Genomic DNA, 18,413 nt, shown 5'->3' with positions numbered 1-18,413 from the left:
GCAGAAAAAAGATAGATACAACTATCGTAGAGCTGTCTTCTACTGCCAGAGGTTTATTGGCAAAGACCCTTCCGAGGTGACCCAGTCGGAATTTAGGGAAATTGGCCTGAAGATCCGATTTGTGAGGCGTTTCGAACGGAAATACCCTCACATTGAAAAGATCTTCCTGCCAATCGACCAAATTCCGACCCCTGTCGAGGCTGCAGTCTCCAGCCCAGCGGCTGAGACAAGGGCAACCTCTACAGGGAAAAATACAAATCCGGTGCTGTCAAACTGCTCGAGCCCTTTGCGGACGTCCTTGACGACCGCGGTAGGATCGAGCAAGTTGGCTCCACCGGCCCCGAAAACGACGGAACGCAAGGGAAACACTGGTGTGATCCCTTCCGTTTCGAAGTTGGCGCAGGGAAGATCGCAGCCACAAGCTAGACAGCCGCCAAAGGTACCGCCTATGTCGACTGTCTCGTCGGTGGCTGCCATCGGACCCGCCGGGGTAAAGAAAGGTGCGGATCTAGTAGGGGCGACTGTGCAGAGGACTGGGCAACAGACCACTGTTAAGCCATCGTCACCTGCTAGACCTCACCCTTCTGATGTGAAGGGCGGTGCTGGCACTGTGAAAGGCCATGGGGTGGTGGCGGGAGATGGACCATCGACCTCTAAGCAGAGCGGATACTCAAGGACATCTGCGCAGGAATGCGTTAAGAGGGTAAGGTCCTCTGAGGATCCGCATCCTGTTGCCAAGAGGGTGGTGGATCGTCGACCGACCAACCTAATGGGCCCGCGCTCACAGGGGACCGGTCATATGAAGACAGTAGGGGCTCAACCTGGGAGGGCCAGTAAAGCTGACCCAAGTCCGATGCCCTCACGGTCTTCAAATGACAGGACACCGAAGCCAGCGAGCCTAGAAGGGGTGATCGCCCCGGAGAATCTCCGTGTGGCAATCATCAATAAGGCTGATCTGGATGGGAGGATCAGCGATACGCACTGGATCGCAGTGGAACGCCTTCTCCGGAAGGCCATCACCTCCGATGAGGTTGACGCCGGCAAGACCGGCTTTGGCAGGGCGGTTATCCAAAGGGGAATCAGAATCCTCTATTGCCAGGATGAGGAGTCGAGAGACTTCCTCATCCAGTTGATAGAGGGTGCTGGTGACCTCTGGGACGGCTGCATGCTGGCTGCTGTCCCTGTTGACGAGATACCCAGGAGGAGTGTAGCCACAACGTGGGTGCCTCCTCCTGACTCTGATGCAGGGGAAGTAGTCAAGATGCTGAGGAAGCAGAACCGGGGCCTTTCTGTGGATGGCTGGAGGCTCCTCAAGCACTTTAAGGAGAGAGACGGCATGGTGATGCGATTCACCATAGATGATGAGAGTGCGGACTACATCAGAGACTGTGGGGGAGTGCTGTTTTTCGGGTCCGGAGGACTTCGGTTCCGGCTCTCGAAGTCGCAGTAAGGTAGTTCAGCAGCATGGCCTTCGGGTGCTGCAGATCAATCTGCATCACTGTAAGGCTGCGGCTGCTGAACTCCTTCTCTCCCTCACAGACTCTGCAGTAGATATTGCTTTGGTCCAGGAACCCTATTTGTATAAAAATAGGGTTTCTGGACTAAACAATGAGCACTTCTCATTATTCTATACGAATAATGGAGACAAGGTAAGAACCTGTATTGTAGCTAGGAAAAGTCTAAACCTTATTCAACTCTACAATTACAGTGATGGCGATACGACTGTAGTGAGGCTAGACGAAGTTACCGGTAGGGCTTTAGTTCTGGCCTCGGTCTACATGCCGTATGAGGCTCCCGACCCACCTAGCGGATTGGTGCGCAAACTAGTGGAGGAGACGACGGGCAGATGCAGGTTGGTGATGGGCTGCGATGCAAATGCACATCACTTCCACTGGGGAAGTAGAGACACCAATGCGAGAGGTGAGTCCATATTCGATTTTATTTTAGCTAATAATCTACGAGTATGTAATAGGGGTAACACTGCCACCTTCCATAATAGGGTAAGGGAGGAGGTTATTGATCTCACCCTTACAAATATGGAAGATACAGCCATAGTGGACTGGAGGGTATCGGAGGAGTGCTCCTTTTCAGATCACAGAGCGATACACTTTCAAGTCCACCATGGAAGTAAAAGGCAACCGCCTCATAGGAATCCAAGGAGGACAAACTGGGAAATCTACAGCTCCCTCGTTTCCTCGAGGTTGTGTGAGTTCCCTGAACCACGCACAACGGAGGAAATAGATGGCCAAGTTGCAGATCTCACGCGTGTCCTCCAGGGTTGTTATGAGAAGTCTTGCCCATTATCTTATCCTGGTAGGAGAACTCAACCAGTCTGGTGGAACAACGAGCTAGCAAAGCTTAGGAAAAATAGCAGGAAAGCTTTTAATAAAGCTAACAGCACCAAATCTGATACCGATTGGAACCTCTACAGAGAGAGTTTCAATCGGTATAAAAGTGAAATCAGGAAAGCTAAGAGAGACTCGTGGAAAAGCTTTAGTGAATCCATAGAGGGGGTTAATGCAGCAGCGAGATTTCGTAAGGTGATCTCGAAGGACCCTAAACCCTTTGGGAGCATCAAACGGGATGACGGTACCTGGACTAACTCCGCTCTAGAGACTCTAGATCTGTTGACAGGAACACATTTCCCCGGAAGTGAGGATGCCAGCTCGAGTACACCTTGTGTGGACAGAAGCAGGACCCGCACTCCGGGGGAAGTGGCTCTTGTCAATAGATTAATAAGCCACCACAAAATCTCATGGGCGATTAGTACTTTTCAGCCATATAAGTCTCCTGGACCTGATGGAATCATTCCAGCGATGCTTCAGAACGCACCGACTGTTTTGATAACCATTCTTCAGAAGATTTTTAGGGCTTGTTTACTACTATCGCACATACCGGCACTGTGGAAAGAGGTAACAGTGACCTATATTCCCAAAGCTGGGAAACCAAGTCACTCACTGCCGAAGGACTACAGGCCGATTAGTCTTTCCTCCTTTCTCTTAAAGACTTTGGAAAGGTTGTTAGACTTAGAAATTAGAACTTTCTTCAGACGAGACCTTATTAGCGAATCACAACACGCTTATATTAAAGGGAAATCAACAGAAACAGCGCTACATTGTGTCGTGGGTTATATAGAGAAGAATATGGTTGAATCGAATTTCACCCTGGCTGCCTTTCTGGATATAGAGGGTGCCTTTAACAACGTGAAACTCGAATCGATCCACTCCTCTCTTGAATCGCTGGGTGTCCCCCCTATCCTAATAGATTGGATTGACAGCATGCTTAGAAGCAGGCTTATCAATTCAAATATTGGGGAGAGCTCCATTAGGAGATCTGTCACCAGAGGCACACCGCAGGGGGGAGTCCTATCGCCCTTGCTCTGGCTACTGGTGATAAATGGGATACTCAGGGAATTCGACAATCTAGGAACTAAGGTAGTTGCTTATGCGGATGATGTGGTCATCCTGATTAGCGGGAAATTTCTGTCCACATTGTCTGATTTAATGCAAAGAGCACTTGCCAAACTCTCACGCTGGGCTCACACCAATGGACTTGGCGTGAATCCGGCAAAGACAGAGCTGGTGCTCTTTACTAGAAAAAGAAAGACCGCCGAGTTCGTTCCACCAACACTAGATGGAGTGCAGCTAAATCTTTCTACGGAGGCGAAGTACCTGGGAGTGATTCTTGACCATCAACTTAGATGGAAAAGGAACACGGAGGAGCGCATTAAGAGGGGTCTAATTGCACTCTATTCTTGCAAGAACTCAATAGGTAGGAGCTGGGGTCTGAGACCACATATCATACACTGGTTGTTCTTGACAGTGGTATGCCCCATTTTGACCTATGGGTGTCTTGTTTGGTGGCAGGCCCTGAATAGCAAGTCCAATTTGTCCAGGTTAGCTACTGTGCAAAGATCTGCTTCAGTTCTTATTACAGGAGCAGTGAGAAGCACCCCTCAAGCGGCACTGAGTGCAATACTGAATATCCAGCCACTGGACATTTCTGTTCAGTATCTAGCATCCCGTAGTGCCTTGAGGCTCAAGGAGCTTAATCTTTGGCGATCCTCTGGGTCTGGACATGCTAGTATCTTACACCAGCTCAGCGGTCTGATCGGACTCAGTGACGTAGGGAGTGTAACTGACTACATTTCGCCTTCGCTGGATTTCGATGCAGCGAAGGTCTCTATCCCTGACAGAAGTGAATGGGAGCATGGCAGGCCACTACCCGATAGCCTCTCCATCTTTACTGATGGTTCTAAGATGGCTGAAGGTACTGGAGCGGGGGTGTACTGTGAGGAGTTGAACATTAGGCGTTCATATAAACTCAATACAAATTGCAGTGTTTTTCAAGCGGAAGTCTTCGCAGTATTGAAGGCCCTGGAATTGGTAGTAGGACTGACGGATCAAGTAGGTAGGACAGTCACAGTCTACGTAGATAGTCAGGCTGCCCTTAAGGCGCTTGGGTCATATACTATCAAATCTAGGATCGTTCAAAATTGTAGGTCCACCTTAAAAACATGTAATTTAAGCGTAAACCTTTGTTGGGTGCCAGGACACTGCAATGTTGAAGGAAACGAGATTGTTGACGAATTAGCAAGGCGTGGTTCCCAGTCCCCTGACCTTACGGTAGAGGAATATGTCAGGCCACCGCTCTGCTACTTCCTCGGCAAACTCAGTCAGTTCTATGCAGAGAAAACCGTAAGAATTTGGCAAGACGCACCTGGTTGCAAGGTGTCGAAGTCAATCTGGCCGGCAATCTCAGGGCGTAGAACTGCGTCCCTTCTCTCACTATGCAAGTCGGAAATCAGAATAGCTACAGGGGTCATTACTGGCCACTGTAGAATAAGATCTTTGACATGTAAGTGGGATGATAATAACATTGAGTACTGTAGGTTATGCGAGGATGAGGAGGAAACGGAGACAATCGAACACCTTTTATGTAGATGTCCTAGACTGATGGCCAAAAGGCATAGACTATTTGGTGTACATGTGATTGACTCTCTATCTTACTTCTCCTCTATTGACCCTACTATCCTGGTGGTTTACTGTAAGAGTCTAAAGTGGCTCTGGGGCGGGTCAGAACAGGCTTAACACAGTCTAGGAAAATAATCTCTTTTTCTTCTTCTTAAAACAATCTGTTGCTCTCCTTTACAATTACTCACTCTTCTTATTCTTTTCTCTTTTGTCTTATCATTTTCACCTTCCCTCCTTCCCATCTTTCCACCTAATCCACAATCTCCTCCCACATAGCTCACCATATCATCATAAACAGCCTTGCATCATCATCTGCAGGCCTACAGCACCATTCAGAATATAATCTGCAGTCTCACAACATCATACAGAATCGCTCACAACAAGGAACACATCACACCATCTGCACTCACGCACCACCGTATACCGTATGCACAAATCACCATATACCCATCAGTCACACAACACCATAATCTGTAGTCACGCAGCATTATGCAGCCTCGCCAATAACAAGAATCACATCACACTTCCCACTACACATCAACATCATCAGCACTCACACATCACCACATAGCAGCATCTAATATCATCTCATCCATAGTCCACATTGAATCTTCCCTTCAACACTATCCATCATCCATCCATAAAATCCACAACCGCACACTTTATCATCATTAACAGCCTTGTATCAACATATGCACCATTCAAAACATACATCATAACTCATGACTCCTGTACACCATCATCACCACACGTAACATCAAATAACAAATCCATAATAATAAACAACATATCACACTTCTACTTCACACCATCACCTACTATGTACACTTCACCATAAAGCAGCATCTATAATCACTTCATCAAATACAACATATATACTTCAATAGTCAGGATGATCACAATGGACCTCAAGGTCTCCGAGTGGAGTGGCTGCCAGCACGGCAGCTGCACATCCTAAACCTAACCTAACCTGGTACCTGTTTGTGTAGAGCAATGGGGGGAAAAGAAAAGATAAATAAAAACACAGAAGTATCAGTTCTTTATAATAATAAATGTTTGCTGGTTTATTGAATTGTTTGTTTTGTTTATGACAACAAGATTACCTTTTGCTAGGTGCTTTCTCTTTTAAAGATAAAAGTAAAGTGAACGCAGAGGTTCAATTGGATCGCAGAGGATCTTAGTGATCGCAGAGGATCGTCATGATCGCAGAGGATCTTCGGGTTTTTACTACTACAACTACATTTATTTCAGTGAGAACAGAGTCTCTATGTATCAAAATGAGCAAACCGACAACAACCGTCGCCCGTTAGTATCTACACTCTCCGGTCTCCGCAGAGGGAACTTGTAGAGGTGATACACGAGCTGTCAATCAGCATCCGTGATCGACTGGGCTTGGGATGTTGAAGGCCAACGTATCTAACTTATACATTGCCGCCCACCTTGATACATTTAAATGGATCAACAAAATTAAATTAATATCAAGATATATATAATATTTACAAGCGAGTTAGGTAATATATATGTATATAGGTTCGTAAGTTCAGTTCATATGTGAGAGTTTATAATTCATTTGGAATTCAATCAATTTATTTCAATTCAACTAAATATACAATATTATTTATAAGTGTGCTGGACCCGATATTACCCATCCAAACGTTGTATACTGGGCCGTAGGTAGACCTGGTTGTGTAATTATCCTGGGAGAGATTATTTTAGAATAAATTTCTGGACCAAGAACCATTGCTATTGGTCCAGACCGATCGAAGGTAGGATCCGCTAGTTCCAGGCCAATAAATGATTCGCGAATAGACGGGGGTGCGGACATGGAAGGTGTTACACCGCGGGTGATGTTTGCGACCCTAGCCGTTACAAACTGTCTTTGAGTTGAATCAAATCGGGACATAATCAAAAAATCTGCGTGGTCCATGTTGTCGATTTTCGTTAATGGCCAATTCAACTCTGCTGTCAGAGACGCACACACCTGACTAACTTGACAACACGGATCCAGAATAGCCCTTATCGGCATTGTATTTTCCGGCAGACACAAACGTACGACCACGGTGGGGGTTAACATTATGACTCGACCTATAGGTAAAACCGAAGATGGCAAAACATTAGCTTGTGGTACCGGAAAGATACCTCGAGGTACGACCGATGTCGAAGATTTCGGCTCCGCGCGTGAGGGGTAGTGGGATTTCGCCTTCTTTGACAGGTGTAGCATTGAATGGTGCTTATTTTTACAAAAACTACATCTAAATGGCACTGGACAATTTCGCGAAACATGGTCGGGACGCAAACAATTGTAGCAATAATGGTGGTACGCAACCGCTTTCAAACGTTTCTCTACCGACATTTTCTTAAAAGTGAGACATTTATAAATCGGATGGGCATGGGAACAAAGGCGACACGGGATTGGGGGTTTGGCTATTGTAGCTTTGGTAACTTGAGGCCCGGGGACCAAAGCGTTTGTCGTTTGGGGAACTTTAGGAGGAGTAGAAATTGAGGTAGATGCTACTTGAGACGGTTCGTCGAGCTTAGGAACGGAGACTGTGGGAGCGATGTCCTCACTTGGGCCCGGACTTTTCAGTTTTGTGGCTCTCAGTTCAGCTTCTACTTCCCTGACTGACATTTCCAAATCGGTGGCCCTAATTTCCGCTTCCACTTCCTGGTCGGACATCATGTCTTCTTCGTAATCAGCGAACGCCATCTCACGGAGAATATCTGGATGAGATGCCATAACTAACACATATAACGAAAGAGGACAACACGAAAGAGAGAGCAAATAATAGACTTATTTTGTAACACGACTAACTTCACGACTGGTCGCCTAATAATACCCTGAGCTGTTGGAACGTCTACAACGCGAACGTTACCGGCATCGACGTTACGAGTTTCAAATATACATAAGTCGAATTACAACTAAATCTTCGAAAATTTCTTTGGGGATGCTTCCTTCCACTTGCCTTTACAAAGGAAAGAATCAGAGCGACAACTTAGAGGACACAAGACCAAACACATGTATTTCTTCGGAGGTCTGGTTTAAAATATTGATAACGGGGTGATGGGGTATGAGCTAAGTCGAGATGAGGTAGGGTTTTCTTAAAACCTTATTTCCATTTCTAGCAAATTGGAAATTTTGAGGAAGTTCAGCACAGGTGTGTAGGGTACCAACATAGCGACCTTCTGACTTTCTCGTACCTGTGGACCTATAGTTCTTCTTGCTGAACGTGCCTAATGGCGAAAGTACTTTGCGCTTTCTAGTCTGCCCCAGGGTTTTATTAAGACTGTCTTCGTTAGTAACCTGCAGAATTGTGTTGAATACCCGCAAAGGGATGGGACCAGAAAGTATCCAGCCGAAGACAGTATTTTGCGCCAAAAGAGAACCCACGACGTTTTGTTGTACCCCCGGCAACAATATTTGAGGATATAAATCCGCTCCTAGCAACATATCCACAGGACGGCAATCGAAAACGTTTGGATCAGCCAAACGAAGACTAGGCAAAGTACGAGAAAAAGCAGGATCAACATCAAAGGAAGGAAGATTACCAGAGATCTTGGGGAGAACAAAAGCATCAGTTTTCAAAAGAACGGAGGAACTCAACGGAGAACCTATACAAATACGACAATTTTTTCTGGAGATAACTGAGGACGAACCATTTACACCAGAAATGGTCGCAAGGGTGGAACGAGTTGACAATTGTAATCTATTTTGAAGGTGCTCAGTTATAAAGGTAGCCTCAGACGCAGGGTCAATGAGGGCTCGAACTGGGTAAAAATTTCCTTTGTGAACGATATTAACAATAGCAGTACCAAGCAGAACGTTAGAATTCTGAGATGTGTGATAAACCTGACGGGTTACTACAGTCGGATTAGCACCAGTGGAGGTAGACGCAACATTATCTAAGAGGGAATTTGGTGGAGTTCTAGGGGCTGGAGATGGAGGCGTCACATTTGACGTTATACTACTAGTAGAGGGCGATCTTGTGGGTTTATGCATGAGAGTGTGATGCTTTTCATGACATACAAAGCAGCGATGTGTACTGGGACAGTTACCAATCGAATGACCTCTTGACAAACAATTAAAGCACAAGCCCTGTTTTTTCACAATGGTAAGTTTTTGCTCGAAATTTAACTTTTTAAAACGGTGACAAGAGTAGAGCGCATGATTTTCATTTGGGCAGACAACACAACGATGTTTTGAATATGATTTTATAGTATTAGGAGAAGATTTCGCCAAATGGGCCTTAACGTTGCGTTTATTTGGAGAATTTGAAGAATCTATACCTTTTATGTCACGCAAACAGGCAAGCATCTGAATTCTATCCGTGAGGAAAGAATCGAGCTGAGACCATGACGATAAGGACGACTTATCAGTGAGACTCTGTTCCCAGAGAGTCACTGTAAGCTTTGGCAGGCGCTGAATACATATAAAAACTAAAATAGGATCCCAATGATCCGTAACAATGTCATAGACTGACATGGCAGACAAACAACCGTTTATGCCCCTTTGCAAAGTTTTTAAACCTGAACTCGTTTCACTAGTTAGAGATGGAAGATCGAATAAAATTCTTAAATGACTGTTTACAAGGATTCTTTTATTGTCATAAGTATCCTTGAGGGCTTTCCACGCAAGAGCAAAACTTCTATGAGTGAGCGGAAACTTAGAAACTATTTCCCTAGCCTCACCTTTGGTTTTTTGAACTAAGTGACACAGCCTCTCAATGTCACTTATCCCAGAGTTATTTATAACCATGGCTGAAAAAAGGTCACGGAAGGTAGGCCACGACAAGAAATCACCATGAAACTCATCAATATCACACGGAGGTAATTTGAGATTGTGCATAGTGTTCGAAACATATGGCGGCAAACTCCAATTAGATATCGAAATATTTGCAGGACTCTGAATATCAAGCTGTTGATTATTAGATAGGGGAGGAAAATTCAAACTATGGTTAGAAATATTTCCCGAATTAGAATTACCGGGCAGCCTATTTGAACTATCGGACACCCTAGTCTCCATATCACGACTGGTTTGTGCTGGGGTATTGTGAGGAGTACTACTGTGCATTACAGTTGGAGTTGCAGGAGAAGCTTTCAACGACTTCAAGTTTTCTAATTTTTCATTTATGTCAGATAGACAAATGACATATTTTTCGCAGGTACTATCATATTTTCCATCAGCCGACGCAATTTCTTCTGAGGAAGCACTAGCTACCGTGAGCAAATGATCAATATACTTATCGTAAGTCTCCGAAGCCTTACTCCACAAATTCTGGAGTTCCGTTTTTCGGACTTCAAGACTGAAAATCGTATGATTTTCCGCTTTAATGGCACTGAAGGCGGTAGTAAACTTGATTACCTTATCGGAAGCACGAATAAATTGAGTTAAGGGAGTGATCGACATTTTCGGAATTAAATTTCAACAAATTCTAAGAGAAAACTCAATTAATGTGAAGCCGAATGAAGCGAAATCAAAGTTCTATTAGACAAAATCCACAACAAAATGTAGAACTGAATCAAGTTGCAAAGGAAAAGAGAGAAAATTCTCAAATCGCAAAGCAAAACTAAGTCAGTGGAAAGAAGAATAAAAACTTTCCGAAAATTAGCAAAATAAATCACAAATTTTTAATTTAGTGGACTTTTTTTTCTAATTGAGTGAATATTGAACAAATGTTAAATAAATAGTCAAATAATAATTAAAAAAAAAGAAATTAAATGGTTGCTATTTATCAAAAATATTCAAAGTTACGAAAAAAATCAAATAAATACAACAAAAATAAATTTTCGTTACGTACCGGGTGTAGGGTGCACGAATTTTCAACCGAAAATGAAATTTATTAACGCCAATAAGTTATATGTACACGCTTACTATTAGTTTTCTTCAAAAATCTTTAAGAAAACTTTAAGAAAAATGACTAAAATATCGATATTTTTCAGCAAAAGAAAGCAGTAAATATTGCAAATATGCCGAATGTAGTGTGACTTTAATTAAAAAGTCCAACAACAATTTTATTATGAACACCAATTTAAACAAAAAATTGAAAAATATTTTAAACCAATTAATTTAAAAAATTCACAATTTTTATTGTGCCCACTGTACCGTGGTGAATAACGAATACCGCACAAAAGGGAGAAGGCAACACACAAGTAGTGGGGGTGTGTGTGTATGTAACTACCTCGCTACGAACCGACCAACGACAACGACCAAGCAGTGAGAGCTGGATAGGCAAAAATATTGTTGGTATATTTATTAGGGAATAGACTACTGACGCTATCAAAAATAAAAAAGGCGCGTATTATTGTTATTGTATTTGCACGGCAACTAGACCAACAGCACTTACCCAACACTGAGAGCTGGGGGAGATAAATAAATTGTTAGTATATTTCTTACAGAATATAAGAAATAAAAAAGGGCTCGTATTATAATTGTTTTTGCAAGTAGCCGAAAAACAAGTGAGAGTGGCAGAGTTAAATAAATTGTTGGTATGTTTGTGGCCGATTTAGAAAAAAGGGCACATGGATTATTATATTATTTTCGGTGAGAAACAAACGAAAGCAATACGAATATTTGCGGACTGCAAAAAGCGATCACTCGGCAATGTAAAATGTGTGGGGAATATAGGCAGAGAAAAATATGCACACTACAGCGGCAGATTATTTCAATTAGAAAAGGATATTTTTTTTGGTGTTGAATATTAAGAAATCAGCACAAATTTATGGAAATGTTCGATTATTTCGCGACGAAATGGAAAATACTGCAAACACAACTCGATTTAAAGATAATTTTAATTGATTTATATTAAAATTAATTTAGAGTGGACTGTATATTGAACGATACCGCAAAAAAGGGTGACAAAAAGGCGACCAGTACCGCGAGCAAAAATTAACAACACTTTTTTCACTTTTTTTTCAAAAAAAAGAACGAAATCTCACACAAAGAAATGCACTGAACTTACGTACCTTGCTTTTTGATGAATTTATGTGATGAGATGATGATTTTGATGCAAATGAATGATGTGGTGATGCGGTATGTGAGGGGATGTTGTGTTGATGATTTTCCTTTGGGAGAAAAAAAAGGCACAATTAATAACCAGGCAAACTTCTCAATTTCGCAAATCCGGCTCGATGCGACCAAATGTTTGTGTAGAGCAATGGGGGGAAAAGAAAAGATAAATAAAAACACAGAAGTATCAGTTCTTTATAATAATAAATGTTTGCTGGTTTATTGAATTGTTTGTTTTGTTTATGACAACAAGATTACCTTTTGCTAGGTGCTTTCTCTTTTAAAGATAAAAGTAAAGTGAACGCAGAGGTTCATTTGGATCGCAGAGGATCTTAGTGATCGCAGAGGATCGTCATGATCGCAGAGGATCTTCGGGTTTTTACTACTACAACTACATTTATTTCAGTGAGAACAGAGTCTCTATGTATCAAAATGAGCAAACCGACAACAACCGTCGCCCGTTAGTATCTACACTCTCCGGTCTCCGCAGAGGGAACTTGTAGAGGTGATACACGAGCTGTCAATCAGCATCCGTGATCGACTGGGCTTGGGATGTTGAAGGCCAACGTATCTAACTTATACAGTACCTCTTCATAAATCTGGCAGTTTATCCGACGTATCCAATTATAGAGGAATTGCAAAATTGAGTGCAATTCCGAATTTATTTGAAAAACTCATCACGGGTGTAACCTCTCACAAAGTACATCATATTTTAAGCCCTTATCAGCATGGTTTCCAGTGGCTTATCCACCGTTATGAACCTAGTTCAATATACCTCTAAGGTCATTAAAGGATTTACTCAGCAGAAGCAAACTTACACAATCTATACTGATTTCAGTAAAGCGTTCGACAATCATAAATTATTAATATACAAATTAAACCGAATCGGTTTCAGTAAAATCCTATTATCTTGGATCTCGTCTTACTTGCAAGGCAGGTCACAAGTAGTTTTATTTGAGGATTGTCATTCCAAATCAATAAATGTGCCATCAGGTGTTCCTCAAGGGAGTCATCTGGGTCCTGTCTTGTTTTTATTATTTGTAAATGATTTACCGATGTCAATAAAAAATTCTGAATTACTTATGTATCCAGATGATGTTAAAATTTTTATAACACACAAATCTGTAGTATATTTACAATTACTTCAGGAGGATTTAAATAGATTCTCCCGCTGGTGCGCCATTAATAACATGGATTTAAATTTAAAGACATGTAAACATATCGAGCCCTTCCCGCGAAAAAGGTGTAATCGACAAAAGGCAAATTTTACAGGAGACTTTTGATCTAACCAAAACTTTTTATTCAATTTTGGTATAGTTCCGTTACTATATCCTATTTACTGAAAAAAATAAATCATTTGTGGAATATCTTCAATATAACGGTAATTTGTGTCGCTTACATCTTTTTCGCTGTCACGCAATCAGACTATTACATTAAGAAGTGGCGGTTACATTAAAAAAATGATTTGAAACAAATCATTTGTAGTGTAATTCACATCTACAATTTAAAAACGAAGCAATTTACATTTATAGAAAGCATTTATTCAAAAAATTGTAAGATTAAAACGTACTTCTTTTAATGTAGTCGAATAACTACATGGTATGTTAATGTGCAATTTTGATGTAACCGACAATCGCTGTCACCTAAAAATGTAAACAAAACGGGCGCTTACATCAAAATTGTTTTTGTTCTATTTTCGTAACAGCACATGACAAAGTTCTAACAATTTGGAAGATGGTGTGTTGGAATATTCTTTATCGATTTCCGTAAAAAAAGAAAATCGAAAAAATGTCGCTTACATCTTTTTCGCGGGAAGGGCTCGATATGTGTTTCCTCACCTTTAACATATGATTTCCGCATAAATGAATCTACTCTAATATCTGTGGATTCCTTTGCTGGTCTAGGTGTCCAATTGGATTCCAAACTAAATTTCAATAATCACATTATAACAATGGTTAATAAAGCATATGGTGTTTTAAATGGTTAATAAAGCACATGGTCATTAAACGTTGGGCCAAGGAATTTTCTAATCCCTATGTCACCAAGCAATTATTTGTCTCACTTGTCAGACCTATACTTGAATATGGTTCTGTTGTATGGGATCCCTATTATACGATATATTCCGATAAAATTGAATCTGTGCAAAAACAATTCTTGCTTTTTGTTTAAGAGGCTTTCATTGGAATAGTGATTTTATCCTGCCATCATATATAGGAGCAGGCTTAAGTTAATCAGATTACCAACATTAAAAAGTTGTTGTTGTAACAGTGTTTATATGTTCGTTCCTCTGTTCAATCTGGCTCTGGGTCTATCTCCAGTTCCAGAAAAATGGCTGCTTCGATGGGATGTAGCCACAGATCCACTGGAGTTAGATGGGTAGGTTTGGCGGGGCAGTTAAAAAGGTGTTGTGTGTCGTGCGGGCCCATGCCGCATGCTGGGCATATGTCTTGCACGGCGCGATCGATTTCCGCCCAATACGAATTTAGGCGACTGCAATATCCCGAGCGTAGTTGAGCCAAAACTACTCTGGTTTGTCGTGGCAGCTGACGCTCCTCAGCTGCGATAGATGGAGGATGTACTCCGAGTACTTTATTCACACTATAATTGCTTAAGGCCTTGGCAACTGCGTCCGTGTGAATGCTATTCAATCCTGCTTGATATGCTTGTTGATCTAGGGGTTCTCTCCTGTATCGTTGGACCTCTCCCTCTAGAGCATGGATATCCTTCCTGATCTCCCTGAATGGGCCGGACCTACCCACAAGATGGAGATTGGGATGGCTCACACGATAACATCCAAGCAAGTACTGCAACGAAAGCATCTCATTGCGTTGCTTTACTGGAACAGTCTTTGCTTCCTCATGTAGATGGTCCACTGAAGACTTGCGGAGGCACCCTGTTGCTGTTCTCAGGGCGGCATTCTGGCAGGTTTGAATCTTTTTCCAGTTCGTATCACACAATCTCGGGGACCAGACTGGAGCCGCATAGCTTACCACAGACCGACCTATCGCGTTATACGTGGCCAACAAGGTTTCTTTATCTGCACCCCAAGTGCTGCCGGCCAGGGACTTGAGGACCTTGTTCCTACTTTTCAACTTGTCGCAGATAGCTGTGGCGTGTGCGCACGACGTGAATGTAGTGTCGAATGTGACCCCTAAAATTTTAGGGCAGCTTGCGGTCGGAATTCTGCTACCGTCGACCACGACATTCAACTCACGTCCAAACAGCGCTGTCCATGTGGTGAACAGAGTGGCTGTAGATTTTGTGGCGGAAATCTGCATATTCCTCGAATGGAAAATGTGGTAAGATCGGTTAAATAGTTGTTCAGTCTCTCACAGATGTCATCAGGATAGGTACCCGACGCCAGGATCGTACAATCATGCGCATACGTCACGATCTCAATGCCGTCTGGAAGGGATGGAATACAGGAGAGGTAGAGGTTAAACAGTTCCGGAGATATCACCCCACCTTGGGGAACTCCCTGTTTCACTCTACGGGGTTTGGATTCCTTATTCCTGAATTTCACGTACAACTGGCGTCCACACATATAGGGTTGTCTGCTCAATGTCCTCAAACAGCGTGGAGTGCCTGACTGTATCAAAGGCTTTTGATAAGTCAAGCGCCACCATCACTGTTCTATCGCACACTGTCTCTGGTTGAGTCCTTTACAGATATATGTGGTAATGACGTGCAGCGCTGTTGTTGTGCTGTGCTGCTTACGGAATCCATGCTGATGATCGGCAACTTGATAGCTATTTCTGATACTGGGGAGGAGCAAGGCCTCAAGTGTCTTTGCTACGGGCGACAAAACGAAATCGGTCTGTTCCTGATGGCATTGGCAACATCATCCATTGTAAATTTTGGTGGTTCATCCTTGGCAGGAAGGTATCTGATGCGACGTAATACTCTTCTCTTCGCCCTGTCACTCTCGGGATGCTCGACAAACTGTCGATTGAAATTACTTGCGCGCCTCTTCGGGTCAGTCAACGTAACGTCGCCAAACGTGACTGAGGTCCTATCTTCCCTTCTTCCAGGGTTCGAGAGTGACTTAACCGTTGCCCACAATTCACCTATACCGGCTCCAATGCTCCTGATCATGACGTGTACGCAATCCCTACGTAATGGGGAGGTCGCCCCCACGCTTCGGAAGGTGTGTGAAAGAGTGGCGTTGTGAACGTTCGAAAAAAAAAATAAAAACGTATATGGCGAAAACTAAAAATGTTTTACAATCGATGAATCCGAGTTTCACCCATTCAGAATTCGCGAACTGTTACCATATTCTATATAGTATGACAATAATTCTTTCAAATTAAGTGCTTTAGAAGGAATCCAATAAATTAATTTACGTGGAAGCTGTGTTGACATCAATGTAGAAAAATAGGTAAAAATGGGTTGAAGCCAACAAGGTTTTTATGCTCCCTTCCGATTTCTGGCGTAACCTTACACTTTATAGACATATGCTCAAAGAAAGACTCAAAGAATACTTCATGGGCAATATGACACTAGTGTATCATTTTTCGATATATCCACTGCATCCACCAAAATTGATGCTGACATATTGAAGCCGGAATTTCGGAGTTTTTTGAAATTTTTTAATAATTCGGACGCGCAACAAGATAATATTCAAAACTCATAAAAGGATTATAAAACTCGTGATTTTACGTCGTTTAATGCCTATCTCATAAGTGTGCTCCTTACAGCATCCTAGTAATTGGAGTCTAAAGGCCAATAGTTGATGCGTGAATTTTTTTAAAACCTTATTTTTGCGTTTAAAATTTACAAGAGCAATTCAATTTCCTTTGTACCCCGCGTGAATTTTGTTTTTTTTTTTTTTACGCGACGGATCTAAAGAGACCTTTCGCCATCGGATCCATCCACTAAAACCGCGGATATAGATACCTTGGAAATACGAAAAAATGTATTTTGACAAATCGGCGTATTAATCCGCGATTTTCTTTAACATTTTTTACATAAATGGAATCCTTTATACGCGATTATAATATGTGCGAAAACGCGTGTCATAAATTACAGAGATTCGAGAGTAATATGGGTTTTTTACCAAAAAATAGAATGTGGAGGCACCTCCGCGGTTCTTGAAGAATCTATTTAAAATATGTGTATATAGACGTATTTTTGATGGGTGCTACTGAAACCGGATGCGCATCGTATGCAAATTGCGCGATTTTTACCCAATTTAAGGTTTCTTGCATTGTGTGATGCAACTGGCGGCACACTTTGACCGCTGAGTGAAACATCGAAATATCCATAAATATTGAAAGAGATTGATTCGATGTATCCAAAAACGGATGCACATCAACTGATTTTAACTAATTCGCGAATAATAGGCTTTTTAATTTTCACATTTTTTGAATGATTGAAATTTCAATATTACTCTTAATTTCTTGTCTCTAAAAGTTATCACAGTAAGCAATTAAGCTTTCACGATGGTAAACCACATTTCTTGATAAAGTTTTAGCAGTACACATTAATTATTGTATGAGATTTTAGCGAAATAGTTGAAGAACTCCCAAATATTTTTTTCTAATTTTTCGAATCAAACCAAAAAATATATTTGCAACAATATTTTCCAACAATAAGTTTTTTTCTTTTGTTGTTGCTATAATATGTAATTTATGTACCCAATCTCTATAAATTTGGTATATTTTTCTACGCATTGTCTAGATTCCGCACATATTTTTTAATTTATTTATTGTACTGTCTCTGGGACAGGATAATTTGGATTTATTTATTTATTTATTATTTTCAAAACTTGTTACCAGGCTTATGTGCCCATTTATTTAGGTTACAAGCAATCTGCAGGTTACAAGCAATGAAAAAATAAAAATAAAATAATAAAATCCCAATTAGTTATTAACAACAAAATAACAATTACAAAACAAGAAGTAACCAGATTTAGACTACTAAAAAAACGACCTTTCCTAAAAGAAGCTTATTATCAATTAATTAAAATCAGTATAAGCCAAAAGTTAAGAAAGGAAAACGTATAAGCATATTAATGTCTTATACAAAATTTACAATCAGTAAATATTGCAAGGATCAATATGAATTAAAAAAAAAACAATTTACGAGTAATGCTCAAATTTTTTTATTATTTGTTGATTTTCCGCGAAAATAATAATGAATTTAATAACTATTTAAACATCAACGAATAGATATGGAATGCTGTTAACGATTTATGCATACATTTTCTCATAACAACAAATAAGATATTTTTAAACATTTTTTCGTTATATGAGAATAAAAACCGCTATAACTTTTGCGCGCATCGTCCAATTTTGTGAACGCGAACAGATTTGAAACCGGAATTTTTTCCTTAACCTCTATGCCAAAAATTGTAGATGTGCTCGCAAATTTTTTTTTAATTTTTTTCAAATGGAATTGCAAAGGATTTTTGGTTTTTGCCATATATTCTTGATCAG

The 18,413-nt window shown here is 41.4% G+C and overlaps 2 protein-coding genes across 4 annotated transcripts in view; both read right to left on the bottom strand.

Moving 5' to 3' along the window:
* The window catches only part of Nca (neurocalcin homolog), a 782,213-nt gene that overhangs the window by 690,456 nt on the left and 73,344 nt on the right, over positions 1-18,413 (bottom strand). The window lies entirely within an intron of this gene.
* The window catches only part of LOC141401396 (neuronal calcium sensor 2), a 209,330-nt gene that overhangs the window by 117,574 nt on the left and 73,343 nt on the right, over positions 1-18,413 (bottom strand). Inside the window, exon 1 of one of the 3 annotated variants that reach the window (XM_073981630.1) lies at positions 5,951-6,072. The exons of the other annotated variants lie outside the window; for them this stretch is intronic. The gene's annotated coding sequence lies outside the window, so the exon portion shown is untranslated. Of the gene's footprint in view, positions 1-5,950; positions 6,073-18,413 lie in introns of those variants that run through there. 3 annotated transcript variants of the gene reach the window in all.

This window comes from Musca autumnalis, unplaced genomic scaffold (genome assembly GCF_047663935.1).
Source record: "Musca autumnalis isolate F117 unplaced genomic scaffold, ASM4766393v1 scaffold_4, whole genome shotgun sequence".
NCBI classification, from domain to species: domain Eukaryota; kingdom Metazoa; phylum Arthropoda; class Insecta; order Diptera; family Muscidae; genus Musca; species Musca autumnalis.
Note: the sequence above shows the minus strand (reverse complement) of the source record. Positions and strands in the feature narration are given on the sequence as shown.